Raw genomic sequence first — 16,203 nt, 5'->3', positions numbered from 1 at the left:
TAAACTAGCAGTCAAAATTTTTTATTACTTTGTTTTCTTTTATAGAAAGGTTGAACATCTTTTCATATTGCCCATCTGCCTGTCTTCTCCCGAAGTCTTAAAATGAATCCTTAATGCAAACTTTGCCTAGGCAATTCTGAAATTTAATTTTAAAAAGTCCTATAGAAGTGGTACACAAGGGGAATCCCTAGCTGGCTCAGGGGTTTGGCGCCTGCCTTCAGGCCCAGAGTGTGATCCTGGAGTCCCAGGATCGAGTCCCATGTCAGGCTCCTTGCATGGAACCTGCTTCTCCCTGTGCCTGTGTCTCTGCCTCTCTTTCTCTCTCTCTCTCTCTCTCTCTCTCTTTCTGTCTCTCATGAATAAATGAATAAGATCCTTAAAAGAAATGATAAAAAACGAAGTGGTACACAAATCTTGTCTTAATAGAACAGCACAGCTAACAAAGCAGTAAAACATACGCCTAACCATAGTTTCACCTGATTACCCTATAAACTCTGTTTTGAATCAGTTACTTACAAATTAGCTTATTTTATTCGCACTTCTTCACCACTAACTTGACAGGCAATTTTTAAAGAGAAGAAATGTGTGACTCTATTTTCAACTTTTTTTAAGTATTTCACAATCGAAGGCATCCCCCTCAGTATTTCTATAAAGGTTTTTGACTACATTTTCCTTTACAATGCCATAGAGCTATTGCTTGTCTATGCTTCCCACTTCATGAGTAATATTAATAGCCAAATTGTCACTTGCCGAGTCCCTAAAGCCAGAGTTACATCTTTTCATCTACCTCAAGCTGGAGTCAGACACCAAGAAGAGATCTATTATTTCCAGGCCATCTGGGTGATCTTTAGCACCGCCCACCCTCACTTAGCAATGTGCACTCCTTAGGGATGCTAATGAACCTATTTCCTCCATAGGGCAAATGTTCTCTTGCTTCAAGATCTGAAGTGACACTGTACCAGCCACACTTCAGACAAGGTCCTGATACTTCCTGGATATCTCCTACCTAGCCAATAGCTAGAATTTTTATATCTGTTAAAGGGTAGTCACTATTCATAGTTAGGGTTTTTGAACTACAAACATGCATTTTAGTTTCAACCACTTAAAAATAATTCTGCCCCCTTGATGGGATGAGCACAGGGTGTTACACTATATGTTGGCAAATTGAATTTAAATGAAATACTTAAAAAGTAATAATAAAACTCTGCCTCATCTGAGGAAGGGAACAAAGAGAGAGCATCCTCACTGAGGCAGAGCTCTGCACAACGTCAGTCACTGTGTCTCTCTCTTTCTAACCCCAGACAGAAGAAGCAAGACTCAGCTTCTCCATATTTCCAAAGATATTGCTTCTGGAAAGCCCTGAGAAAATCGGAATTCACAGAAGAAAATCCCATTCGCCTGCCATTGTTGTTTGTGTCATTACCTTAAGGCTCTAGCCCTGGGCTTAATTGCCTCCTGGGGTTCCTTTGTTATAGGGGGAAAGAAACCATGTAGAATAGTCTACTCTCTTTCCAAAATCCCATTTTAACTGGAACATGCTGGTTTTAACAGACATCTTTTTTTTCTGAAACACAGTAAATATCTATTCCAAAGTTTGCCTCCCATTCACTTCCCCTGTGAAAAGTGAGATAAAAAGATTCACTACATCATATGCATTCTGTCAAAATTTTATTTTTAAAGTACAGTTTCTATTCTCCAAGTCTCTAATTTTTTTTCATTTTTTTCTACTTATTTATATTGAGGTAAACTATCTGTCTTGGTTGCATTTATTTTCAACCTGAAATTCAATTTCATTACAATTAAGGAATGTATAATTTGAAATTTTATTCTATTTTTTTTTTCTCATAGCCAGGAAATGGAAATTCTATGTGGAAAAAAGTTGGAAAATAAAGTTGTGAATAACTACTCTAACCTCACGTCAGAAATAAACATTTAAAAATTAATTACTTAACTGAAATAAAATTTAAAAATCCATTAACTTGAGTTCTTCATTGAATTCTCTATCTACTTCATGAGAAATGTTGCTCTAGAGAAGAGGGAAAAGAATCGTTTCTTCATAATATGAAGACAGGCCTAATTTCTGAGTTCTTCTAAGAACATGAATGTTCATTTTGACTTCATAGAATGCTATACTGTGTCTGTTTATTCATGTGGCTTAGTTTAATTGCTAATTCAGTGTTGTTTCTTAGGTACTTAAAATTCAGTAATGAAGACTCACATAATGAAGTATTATGTAGACTAATTAATGAGTATATAATGCCACATAAAGTTATTGCAAATGCCAACTGTTATCATCATACATGTCAGACTTAATTTTGCCTCTGAATCCACTGAAGCAGAGTACCTAATTCTATATTCACTACTTCATTTAGTAGCAATGGCCCACAACTCTAGACTAGCTTCTCAGCATAGGAACCTTCTTGTTAGCAGAAAATTAGAGACACAAGCTGGAATTTGAAAAAGGAAAATCATATATTTAATTTAAATAATAGTTCTCTCATTTACTAGCTCTCCGTTCTTGCCTAACCCCTTTGAAACTGAGTGTCACAAGTTTTAAAATGAGAATAGTAATATTCTCCTATTCAACAAATATTGCCTAAATATATGTCATGTTCCAACAACAGTGGACACAACACAACCCATGCCTCAAGAGTGTGTTAAGTGTCATGATAAAGACATGGACCAGCTTTTACAGAAGCATTTTAAAGGGTCAACCCGTAACCCTGTGGAGAAACAAAGAGATTTATGAAGAAACAGGGATTTATAGAGAAACTGATATGATGCCTAGGATATACTGGATACTAAGAAATAGTCGTTCATCCTTTTCTTAAAAAAGAGCTATGTAATGTTACCTAGAAAAATGACACTACATATCAAATATTGAATGTGTCTAAATTCAGATGGTAGGGTAGCCATTATAGTGATTCCTTAAAGGAGAGATTCACCTTCTTTATCATTGATAACTCTTTTATGCCTCTTTAATTTAGAACAAGAGAAAAATTTTCAAACTGTTTAAAATGGTTACCTCTCAGGTATAGGAACAGTGAAGAATTTAATTTCACACTTTACACATTTAATATTCTTGGCTTTTCTGGTAACAGCTATGGTATCGTTATACTATTGTAAAAATTATGCTAAAATAAAAATAGTATAAAATTTACCATCTTAATCATTTTTAAATGTACAGTTCAATAGTGTTAAGTATATTCACATTGCTGTACGCTCTATTTCCAGATCACTTTTCATTTGCAAAACTGAGACTCTACTCAATAAACAACTCCCCGTATGCCCCTCTGCCATTTATTTTCTATTCTATTTCTATGAGTTTGACTACTCCAGAAATCTTATATAAGCAAAATCACACAGTATATGTCTTTTTGTAACTGGCTTTTTTTACTTAGCATAATGTCCTAAAACTTCAACCACATAACACGTGTCAGAATTCTCTTTCATCTTAAAAAAAAAAAAAAAAAAAAAAAAAGGAGGATTTTCTTCCATCTTTTTTAATAGGGATAACTTTTTCTTTCATTTTTAGCTTTTTAATAAAAAATGTATATACTTAAGATGTACATGATGATTTGATATACATGTATATACAGCAAAGTGATTACTATAGTCAACCTAATTAACGTATCTTCTCCTCAGTTACTTTTTTGTGTGTGTGATCAGGGTACCCAAAATCTCCTCTCAGCAAATTTCCTAAAGCCAGAGTTATTATGATTAACTATAACTATTATTAACTATAGTCATCATGCTATACATTAGATCTCTAGGGTTATTTATTCATCCTATATAACTGTGTATCCTTTGACCAATCTCCAATTCCCCAAACTTCCCACCACTAATAATCACCATTCTATTCTCTGCACCTATGTATTTGACTTTTTTAGATTCCACATATCAACAAAACCATGCATTTTTTTTCTTTCTGTGTCTGGCTTATTTCACTAAGAACAATATTCTCCAGGTTCATGCATGTTGTTGCAAAAAACAGAATCTCCTTTTTCAAGGCTAAATAGTATTCATTTATATATATATGTATGTGTGTGTATAATTTTATATATGTGCACATATATATAAATTTATATGTGAGTATATATGTATATACATTTCTTTATCAATTCATCTGTTGAAAGACTTCAGTTATTTCTATTTCTATATATTGGCTCTTAGGACTAATGCTACAAGAAAACATGGGAGCACAGATATCTCTTCAAGGTACTGATTTCATTTCCATTGGGCGTATACACAGAAGAGGAGGTACTGGATCATATGATAGTTCTACTTTTAGTTTTCTGATGGACCTCTATACTTTTTAACAATAGCTGCACCTATGTACACTCCCACCAACAATGTGCAAGGGTTCTCTTTTCTCCACACCCATGCCAACACTTATTATCTCTTGTCTTTTTGATAACAGTCATCCCAATGGATGTGAGGTAATATTTCATTGTGGTTTTGTGTTTATTTGATGATTAGTGATGATGAGCACCTTCTCATATCTCTGTTGGCCAATTATATGTCTTCTTTGGAAGAATTTCCTTTCTTTTAAAGGTTGAATCATATTCCACTTATTTATTATAAGTATGTAATAATAATCAATAATATCATAAGACCTAGCAATTCTGCTTCTAAGTATTTCCCCGAGGGAAAAAAAATGTATATATCCTTAAAACACCATTATAGGAATGTTAAGAAGAATTAAAAATAATAAAATTGGGCTAGAAAGAGAGATAGGATTGGCATGTGCTACTTTTCATCTATCATAATGGAAAGACAATTGATGTCTTAAGTTGGTAAATAAAGAAATTAGAGGTATCTGCATATTATTTGGTACTCACGGAGCTGAATAACAGAAGAATCTAAACAGAAGCACTTAAAAATGTTGCCTCTGGAAATTGAAGGCAGAAAAGGGTGGGACAGAAGACAGGTATTTTTTTTTTTGATTGTGTGTTCTTTATTATTTGAATATTTTTTTATTCAGCCAATATATTACCTTGATTAAGAATGTTAAAATCAAAAAAAAAAAAAAAAAACAAAAAAAAAAAAAAAAAAAAAAAAAAAAAAAAAAAAAAAAAAGAATGTTAAAATCAAGAAAATTTAATATATTTCCCAAAATTAATATCTAATTATATAACTTTTCCAAACTGAATCTCATCAGTAGACCAAATTTGAAAAAATATATATGTGTACATATATATAAATTTATATGTGTGTGTATACGTATATATACATTTCTTAAGTAATCCTTATACCCAACACAGGGCTTGGCCTCACAATCCTGAGATCAATAGTCACAGACTCCACTGGCAGAGCCAACCAGGCACCCCAAGGATATATTTTTTAAATGATAAATAAAATTATATACAGTGAGTTTTCAGCTGCACCTGAGATATAAATTAGAAGTCATAATTATTTATGAGTGTGCCTATGTACTTAACTTGTACTAGGCACCATACAGTGGAGCAATTGCAGAGTCAGAGGTAATCCCTTCAAGAAGCTCACTTTTTGGAAAAAAGAATATTTTAGGCAAATATAAGAATACTTGCTGAGCAACATTCTCAACCAAGGTGACTAATGTCAAGGAAGAACAAACTTCCTCTTAACCTGGAAGGATAAGTGAGGCAAGTTTCTTTCCCCAACAAAACAAGCCAAGACCAGAAGAGAAGGAAAATGGGTTCCAGGTGAGAATGCTCTAAGGGAGTTTTATATGACACAAAGGAAAGCAGAACACATTTATTTTCCTTTCCTCCCAGCTGTTCTAATGGCAAAAAGTGCTGCTGTCCTACCCATATACATCTGCTTGCAGACTGGCATCTGCAGATGATTGCCTCCAGGTGTTTGCCTGAAGGAAGATCCTGAAAGTCAATGCAAGCTGGAAGCCTGGCCTCCAGGAGCAGATGCTGGACTGCAGGTTTCTGCAGACTTCTGCAGATATATTTTGAGAAATAAAGTTGAGATCAAGTTCTGATCTCAGGGATGGCATAAATGAAGAATTTGAGAGATTACGTATAAGACATTTTTTATTTACAGCTTTAGTACTTTTTTTAAAAATAAAGCTTCTGTGTGATTCATGGATAAAAACCTTGGGTTCTATTTCTCCTCTAACAGAAAACAGTCTGCCACTTATGCCAGACATTTTCTATTTGCCATGACAAACTGGTCTAGATACTACGAACTGAGATTCCAAAGGGGCAAAATCCACATAAAATGAAGCAACTGTGGCGAACTCGAAGACTGTGGTTAGTGATAAGGAGCACTACAATGTATTTTCCATTAGAGACTTGCTCTTTTAGTTTAAAAAGAAGAAACATACTATCAAAAACTAAGAAAAAGAATCCAAATGGCATATTCACAAAAGTCTGAGTCAGCTTACTTCTTAAAAACTATTTCTTCAAAGACTACTCTTAAAATGGCATGGGTTAAGCTGGTGAGAATAAAGCTAATACATTATTAAATTTTCTACCAAATAGAGATGAATGATATTTATTTGTGCATCCTGGTTGTCCCCATGAGGATATTTTCTACTGCCTTTCTATTGTGTCACATGTTCTAGTAGAGTTAATTAATCAAAAATCACAGTAGTGGTCAAATTCTTACTTTTTTTCAGAATATTAATTATAAGTCTGTATACTCATTGCCACACACTGCTTTTAAAAAAATATAGCGAACTATCACAAAAGAATAAAGATGTGTTTCTGCTTTTATACTTATTCCTTAATGAGCTTTAGAAAGGTTTGATATTAAGGTCCAGATATTATTTATTCCTTCATTTATTTATTTGCTACTTGTTGCATATGAATTTTGCTAGTAGTAGCAGGAAAGAAAATTCAAAACAAAACAGATACTGATCTTGACCTCAGAAATCTTAGGATCTGAGTAGGAACAATAATAAAATAATATAAATAAATAAAATTTATAACCACAATGTAAGCAAGAGTACAAATAAGAGAGGTTCTGATTCTGATGAAGCACTAAGGGATAGAGAACTAGAGATGTTACCTCTAGCTAGAAGAAGCCACATATTTCATAGAGAAAGAAGCATTCAGATTGGGTCTTGCAGATGGGTAGGATTTCAGGAGATGAATGTGACAGAAAATAACATAATAGGCAGAAGGAAAAGCTTGATATGTGTTTCTATGCTTTACTTTGCTTTTTTTTTTTTTTTTTTTTTTTTTTTGCAAAATACCCAAAATAAGCAGAAAGAGTAGGGTAAAACTATTATGTAATTAACCACTGGTAAAAAGAAATTCACATAAATGTCCTTTTATTTTTTTTTGAGCTTTTATATTTGAGTTTATTCTTCATTTAACTTTTAAAACACTACTATAGTTGAATATTAAAACAAAAACAATAGCAAGTAGTGAGCTATGATTATAGTCCTTCACTCATCCACTACTGCATATAAAATGCCAGCAGCAGTGTTATTCACCGGCCCCGTTAAGAGGTCTGACACTGAACACCATCCCTAGGATGATGTTCATCATCCTCATATGCTTCCCCATTGTAATGGAGCCCTCTCTCCTGATTGGGATCAAAGTCCACAAGTTCTACCTGGTCCATTTCATCAGTCTCTTCTACTTCCTTCCTCTCAGGTAGGAGTTTTTCCAGCAAAGAAAGTTTTTCAGGAGAGAAAAAGCCGTTCTCGGGGAAGTTTACCTTAAATTCGATGATTAGGCGACCCTTCTCATATGGTCTACGATACATTGGCATGCCTTCATTTAGCACACACTTGATATCCCCATGCTTGACAATCTGACCTGGATGAGAGGTGATGACGATGGTTCGGTTGTCAAGAGTAGATACTGGCTTTTGAAAGCCACACAGGGCTTCAACCAGCTATATATCCATACACATGAAAAGATCTTCTCCTCATCGAGTAAAAACATCATGGTCCTTCTGATCTAAAACAATGATAATATCTCCTGGTTCCAGTCCTGGTTCTTGGTCTCCCTCACCATGGAATGTTATCTTCTGGCCATCTTTCATGCCTTTGTCAATATGCACTTCTAGAATCTTCGAACTATCTTCCTTCCGTTGCAGCTTTTACATCTATCTTTAGGACTGATCTGTTCCCCATGGCCCTGACACTCCATGCACACAGATTGAATTTGCCGAACTATTCCAGGTCCTATCTGATGAATTCTTATTTGCATTCCAGTACCTCGGCAATTGGGAACATTCGACTGCTCCTTTCTTACCACCTCGGCCTTCACATTTATCGCAAATCACATTCTTTTGCAGAGCTAGTTTTCTTGTTGCGCCATTATAGAGATCTTCTAAGGTTACTGAGAGCTGATGTACAACATTTTTACCTCTCCGTTCTCTCTGCATCCTGCCTCCTCCTCCAAAAAACATATCAAAGATGTCCATGGGGGAGCCAAAACCACCACCAGCTCCACCTTCTTTAATTGCCTGTTCTCCTCCTTTGTCATATAATTCCCTTTTCTTTGCATCAGAGAGCACTTCATAAGCTTGAGAAATCTGTTTAAACTTCTCTCCTTCATTTGGATTCTTATCAGGGTAGTACTTCAAGGCCAGTTTTCTGTAAGCCTTTTTCAATTCCTCCTGGGTGGCATTGGGTTTGACCCCCAAAACATCATAGTAAGTGGTTTCTTTCACCATTTTCTACAGCCGGTGAGAGGGCCGAAGCCGGTGTGGGGGAACGGGAAGGAGCGCGTTGCTGGGCGCAGCTCGGGCAGCCGCCGCTCCTTCGCGTCTCACCGAGCGTTCTGGAAAGTTCCGCCATAAATGTCCTTTAAATGTCCAATTTGGTTCATTAAAAATGTGCAATATAAAAATAAATAAATAAAAAGAAAAATGTGCAATACGCTTATATGCAGCATTAGATTAGAGCTAACACAGTAAGACAAGAAGAAAGAAGTGTAAGAATTTTTACACTTGTTAGTCATTATTCATGTGTGATAATGATTTTCTAACAAGAAAATGCAAGAGTAGCTACAGACCAACATACACAAATGAATGATATACGTTACAGTAGCAAAAACTATCAGTAGATATAACAGGAGTTGGAGTAGTGCTAATAAATCAAGTATAGTAAGTACTATATTCTAGACATGTATTACCTCAATCACTCTTCACAACAACCCTACCGAAGTAGTGCTGCTAATTCTTCCCAAATTAGAGGTAAGTAAATTGAGACACACCTAATATGTGGTAGAGCTAGGATTTAAACTCAAGCTCTTGGATCCAGAATCCAGACTTCGTAACCCCTATCTATTCTACACTAGGAAAAAATCCCATTAAGAATACCAGTATAATCAATAAAGTTGTTAGAAATAAATCTATCAAGATGAGGCTACAAAAAATCATCAAATTTTAAGTAAGGACATAAAGAAGTCTTTAAAAACTGGAGTGATATATAATGTTCAGAGTTAAAAGACTCAATAGCAAGATGCAATTTTCTCCATTATTGATTTATAGATTCAATGCAAATCCGATTAAAATACTAACAAGTTTTAATTTAATAGGTTTATCCTAATATTCATATGAAAGAGAAAATGGCCAAGAATGGCCAATACAAAAAGGTAGAACTTGCTCCAGTACATATTGAGACATAATATAATAATACATTAATTAAAATGATGTGGCTTTGTATACAATCAATAGATAGTGAAATGGGACTGAGAAGCCAGACACAACCCCACACATATATGGGAATTTGGCATGTGACATTACAGTGCGATAAATAAAGCATATTCTCCTCAAGAAAAGGGCCAGGGACATTGGTTATTCATATAGGATAAAGTAAAATAAGATCTCGAAAGCACTCGATACACCAAAATAAATTACAGACAGAAAAGACTTAAATGCACACGTTGCATGAAAAAAGAAAATATGTCAAAAATTTTATGACCTGTATGACCTCTCATGATATGCAAAGTTTAAGTAAAATAAAAATATATCAGAAAAAATTAATAAATGTGTCTGCTTTAAAATTAAAATACCTGTACAGCAAAGGCACTATAAACATGTATAGAGAAATCAAATAAGAAGAGGATATAGACAATATATATAACTCTGGGGTTCTTTGGTTGAAAAATAGACAAAGGATATGAATAAGCAGTTCACTGAAGAAAAACTTCACAAGGCAGATAAACCTATATTACTTTGCTCAGTCTTACTAGAAATCAGAGAAATGCAAATATAAATTAAAAGTACAGTGAGATAGTATTTAATACACTTTAAATTTAGATGTAGATTCAGATGCAAATTTAAAACCAGATACAGGATACATAGAGTACAGTATATTTATGTAAATGTTAAGCATGAAAACAATACACTCTTTTAGATTATATCTTGAAATGTATTTGAAAATATGAAAAGGAAGTGTACATACCAATATCAGGACAGTGATTGCCTATGGAGGCAAAGGAGATTGGAGAAAATAAAGGAAGTTTACTTATATTGACTTATTTCAAGATTTTGTTTTTAAATAATCTCTACGTCTGACACAGGGCTCGAACTCACAACCTGAGATCAAGAGTTGCATGCCTCACTGACTGAACTAACCAGGCATCCCAAAAATTTTAAGTACTTTTAAAAGGGTACTTGGGTGGCTCAGGCGGTTAAGCATCTGCCTTCGACTCAGGTCCTGGTTCCAAGGTCCTGGAATGGAGCCCTACATCAGACTCCCTGCTTAGTAGGGAGTCTGCGTCTGTCTCTTCCCTCCACCTCTCCTCTGTGACTCTCCCCTCTGCTTGTGTTCTGGCATACTTTCTCTCTTTCAAATAAATCAATAAAATCTTCTTTAAAAATCAAGGATTTTTAAAAATGATTTGAAGCAAATGGCAAACTGTCCACCTCTCTTACATGCACAGGTTGGCTACATGCATGTTCGTTACACTATTTCCATACTGTTCTGTAGCTTTGAAAACACAATATTTTTTAAACTTCAGTGATGATTTTCTAAAACCACTGTATTTCAGTTTTTTTCATATAGTCTAATGAATGTACTGGCTACTTCAGATGAGTCAGTCCAGGGAACATAAAGAATGAAAAACAATCTCTACCCTCAAGAATTCACAGTGTGGTTAGAGAGTTATACATGTGAAGAAAAAAAAGACAATTAGGCAGCAGGAAGTTCCCACAGGTAATAAAAACAGGAGTTAGCTTAATTTATATTACCTATATCTTTTCTCTACTTGTCTTTAAATGACTTAATGGAACCATATTTATCTGTTATCTCTCTCCTCCACCTAACTCCATAATTCTAAATACTCTCTGCCTCTTTTTGTATCTACAGGCTAATTGCTGACTCTTTTTGAAAGTCTGATACCATTGGGCACAATGTCCACATTATTTTTCTGCACTCACATTTTTGTTCGACTGGGCCAAACCAGACTCACTAGGAGCAAGACAGATGATTTGCAAAATAGTGAGTCATTTCCATGTGTATGAGCAATAAGGGATTACTTTTTATAATTCAACAGTAGTCTCATTCTCCAACTAAAATGATAAATGATAGCCACCATACTTCAAAGCAGCACTTCAGTTATTCATTGGCCATTCCCTTTTAAAGTAAGCTCAAAATGGAGACAAATATTTTTAAAGACAACCTAATGTGCATTTGTAGAATACATCGAATTATACTGGAGAAGGGGGCAAATAAATTATTAGAAGAATTTTGCAAAAATATTTTACTTTTCCAAGTGTGAGTGGGTGTTTGTAAGCATAATGAATTCCAGAGAAAATTTCTAGAAAGAAAGAAAAAAGAAAGAAAGACGAGAGAAAGAAAAGTAGAAAGAAAAGAAAGAAAAACTAAAAAGAGAGAATTCATGACAGCTGAACTAAGAACACTGAACATTTAGAAATAGATGTGGACATTTCTTACAAAAGTTTGGGGTCTAAATAAATAGATCTCTTGCATTATGGCTTTTGAGATTGCTTCTCAGAAACTGAAGTTATTTTTGGAAATCATGGTACTGTGGAACAGGATATATACGGTGTTTTGTTGTTGTTGTTGACAGTATCTAATAACCAAAATATGCTTCAATACGGAGTAAGTCTATTGCCTTGAATTTTAAGATACGTTTCTAAGAGTTTGGGCTCCAAGAAACTACATATTGATGTTTCTAGAGTGCAAAATAGATCTAGGAATTTAAAACTACTGTACAATGCAAATCATATACTAAGTTCACTAAACCACAGCTTTCACAAATTATTAGAATTTCTAAGAAAAAAATCTGAGGATATATTTTAAATGTTAACACTGGCTAGAATTTGTACCAGGCTTTTGGTAAGAAGTTACCATTACTAAAAAAAAATAAAATTAAAAAAATTTAAAAAAAAGAAGTTACCATTACTAAAATTTCTCTGTAACTACATTTATGGCAATACGAGAGGTATTCCAAAAGCTGAGATAGAAAGGTAGTTAAGTGATAAACTTAGAAACTGATTCCTGGTGTTTGACCTCTCAAATTAGAAGAGACCATGAAATATTGAAAAAAATACATAATACTCCCATATTCACAAAGAAGTGAACACTGTTAGGACCCCTTCCCTCCCTCACTTCTTGTTGCAGTGTGTCACAAAACAACAAACAATCCATCATGTTCCTCAAAGACAAAAAAATCAAGACACTGCCTCAATTTTTATTTGTCTTCTGCCTATGTGAAACATGATTTCTCTACTTTTTTTTCTTCCTGGATCTCCGCTTTTTGACCAAAAAAGAAAAAAAACCTACTTGGGAAAATGGTAAAATCTATAAAAGAAAATGTATGCTCGTTAAATAAATACTAAGGAAAAAAAGATAATATAATTTCTACATGAAAAAATTCCTAACATTTCACATTCCAGGTAAATTTCATAAAATTTTTCACAAAGAACCAATTTTACACAATAGTTAAATTTTTCAAAAGATTTTGTTTTACAACTATAGAATCTTTTTTGGATTTTTAATCATGTGACTATGGGATTTGATGTAATGCAATGTTTCTCAACGTTGACACTCTTGAATCTTTGGGCTGTATGGTTTTTTGTTGCCTTGGGGTCCACTCTTTTTTGTTTTTTTATTTTTTTTTTATTTATTTATTCATGAGAGACACACAGAGAGAGAGAGGCAGAGACACAGGCAGAGGGAGAAGAAGTCCCGACATGGGACTCAATCCTGGGTCTCCAGGATCACTCCCTGGGCTGAAGACAGTGCTAAACCGCTGAGCCACCCGGGATGCCCATGGGGTCCACTCTTTTTTGCCAAGCAACCTAAAATCCAGGAAGGAAAAAAATAGATAGAAAGGAATACCTAGTGAGTTTATGTAAGAGTACAACAGGAAGGCAAGTGGGTGATCCTGTTGAGTAGATCCCTAGCTACTTCCCCTTGATGCTAGTAGCATCTCCCATTCCTCCACACACACCACCCTCCATTGTAAGAAGTGATATATGTCTCCCAACATTGCCAAATGTCCACTGAGGAGCAAAACCACCCCTAGTTGAGAATCTCTGAAGCAATGCTTTGTCAAGGATAGGGAAGTAACAAATATTTATTGTGTGCCTATCGTATATAAAGCTGTGAATAATGAGCTATTAAATTGTGAAAAATGTTGTGTTTGCTTTTAAAGAATTTATGATGCAGTTACAAAATTTATTCACATTACCATCTAAAGAGTAGAAGATTATAAATACAGAGTCAAAACTACATATGTAATATATATGCATATATAGACATATATGTATAAAAATACCACATATATACATACATGTATATAGTTGACCAACATATTATTGAGTTGAGCCCAGTTCTGCAAGTTAATTTTTTTTTCAGTTCTGCAAATTTAAAAGTGAAAGGAACTGCAATGGAGGAATCAAGAAGGGCTTTATGGAATAGTTCAATTTCAGCTGCATCTTCAAGATGGGTTTGGAGATAAAACACTGGGTATAAAACTTTTGGCCCATCTCTGTAAAGGAATGGGTAAGGTGATTCTAGAAAGAAGGATTGTTTAGAAATAATTGGAGAGGCACCTGTGTAGCTCAGCTGGTTAAGTATCCGACTCTTGATTTTGGCTCAGGTCATGATCTCAGGGTTGTGAGGTTGAGCCCCATGTTGGGGTATGGAGTCTGCTTGAGACTCTCTCTCTTTCCTCTCCCTCTGCCCATACCCACCTCTAAAAATTAAATAACTGGATAAAAATAATTGGAAAAATGATTGTCTTTCCATTTTTAAAAAGAATTCATGCTTAATTCATTTGGGAAATAAGAAATATTTCTCAAAATGACTGACATTTATTTATCTTTCAAATTTTAATCATACAGTGTTTAAAGAGTCTGAGATAATTTGTGATTTAAAAATTTTAAGCTGTAGAGTTTTGGACTTAGCAGAAAGCAGTCTAACAAATCAGTATGTTGGCTAGGTATCAACATAGAATATAGTGTAGTCTCTGATAGTTTGGTTTTTATTTCACATAGGTAGAACTCAAAACACAGATCAAACTTTTTAAAAAATATTTTTTTAATTAAAAAAATTTTTTATTTATTTATGATAGTCACACAGAGAGAGAGAGAGAGAGAGAGAGAGAAGCAGAGACATAGGCAGGCTATGCATCGGGAGCCCGATGAGAAGCAGGCTCCATGCATCGGGAGCCCTGATGTGGGATTCGATCCCGGGTCTCCAGGATCGCGCCCCAGGCCAAAGGCAGGTGCCAAACCGCTGCACCACCCAGGGATCCCTAAAAAATATTTTTAAGTAAGCTCTACACCTGATTATGGGGCTGGAATTCATGAACCCAAGATCAACAGTCACATGCTTTACCAACTGAACCATCCAGGTGCCCCTACACACATCAATTCTTTTCTTTTTCTTTTTTTCTTTCTTTTTTTTTTTTGTAGATGAATTTAGAAATAAGCATTAAAAAAACAGAAAGGTTAGGATAATATTATCTAGTAAATTTTGTCAAGTTTTAATAAATTTTAATAGATTTACCCCTTCTATTTGCATCTTCTACCCTTTCCCTTTATTGCATTTTCAACGAACTTCAAAATATGCTACAATTTTTCTTTTAAATTTGCAGATATACTAAAGCAGGCTTTGTTTTGTCTAGAATAGTTAGGTAACTCAAAAAGTTTATATTTAAAAGAAAAGACTGAGATTACTAATAACATCTTCATCTGTTTTAAAGGACCAACAGACAAAATGGAAAAAATAGTATATTTGAATTTAAATCTTATATAGTTGGATTCACATATATAAAATGATGCATTATAGACTATAAATATTGGGAACATTCTTATCATCTCATTCTCTCAATTTTAATAGGGCAGAAACAACTGCAGAAAGGGGGCAAATTATGTCTGTCCTTGCTAAATGCAAAATATCTATTAAAGAGTTGGCAGTAAGCAATAATTTTGATCAATTTACATAATAAATTCAGAGGGAGATTGGAACATGCTGACAAGCATTATCCCAATCTTATAAAATTGGATTTATGGTTCTATGTTTATTTTTTATTTGAGAATAGTTTTCCTCAAAAGCTAGGGGATAGTACAATAACCTTAGCAAGTCCAGTTCATATCTGTGACTTCAAATACTAGTTACATGGAATGTTTGACAAAAATTTATTCAAAAACACAACTAACATTTTATAATAGGCTGTAGAATGAAGGAGTGGATTGAACGCATTACCATACATTTTTCAATAACTAAGAATTTGCCATTATTGCCAATGAAATTTTAAACTTCAGAATAAGTGACTATAATTGCATAGATACAATTATTAATTGTATCTAATAATTGTATCCATGCAATTATTATAGTACTAATTATTTATTCAGAGAATTTTATATTAATTTCGCTGTCTCCTAGTTTGTTTTTAATGAGCAAAACAATCTCTCCAAGATTAAGAGAGTTTTGGGTATTTGATACCACACTCATTGATTCTCAGTTATTATTTTCTAATTATAACTGGAAATTCCAAACAATTGTGCTAGACATGTATAAAATGTTTCATGTAAAATGCTGTCTTACTGTTGCATCTTTATTCAACATCAACTTCCAGATGGGAACTATTTTTCATGGTTCATAAAGCCAAATCCAGCTGCTACATTTGGACCTACATAAGGAATCCACATTTTATTGCCTTCTCAGTGCGTATAAAACAATTGCTGTTGTTTCTTTAGCCGTGGTGCAACTCACTCTTCTCAGTGCAAATGAGATATCTGAAAAGAACTTTTAATGTCTTTATAGTTGAT

General features: G+C 34.2%; 1 pseudogene; it reads right to left on the bottom strand.

Annotated features, from left to right (window-relative positions):
* Positions 1–7,265: 7,265 nt before the first annotated feature.
* LOC112661152 (dnaJ homolog subfamily A member 1-like) lies at positions 7,266–8,758 on the bottom strand (annotated as a pseudogene).
* Positions 8,759–16,203: the final 7,445 nt, after the last annotated feature.

Source organism: Canis lupus, chromosome 23 (genome assembly GCF_003254725.2).
Source record: "Canis lupus dingo isolate Sandy chromosome 23, ASM325472v2, whole genome shotgun sequence".
Classification (NCBI taxonomy): Eukaryota; Metazoa; Chordata; class Mammalia; order Carnivora; family Canidae; genus Canis; species Canis lupus.
Note: the sequence above shows the minus strand (reverse complement) of the source record. Positions and strands in the feature narration are given on the sequence as shown.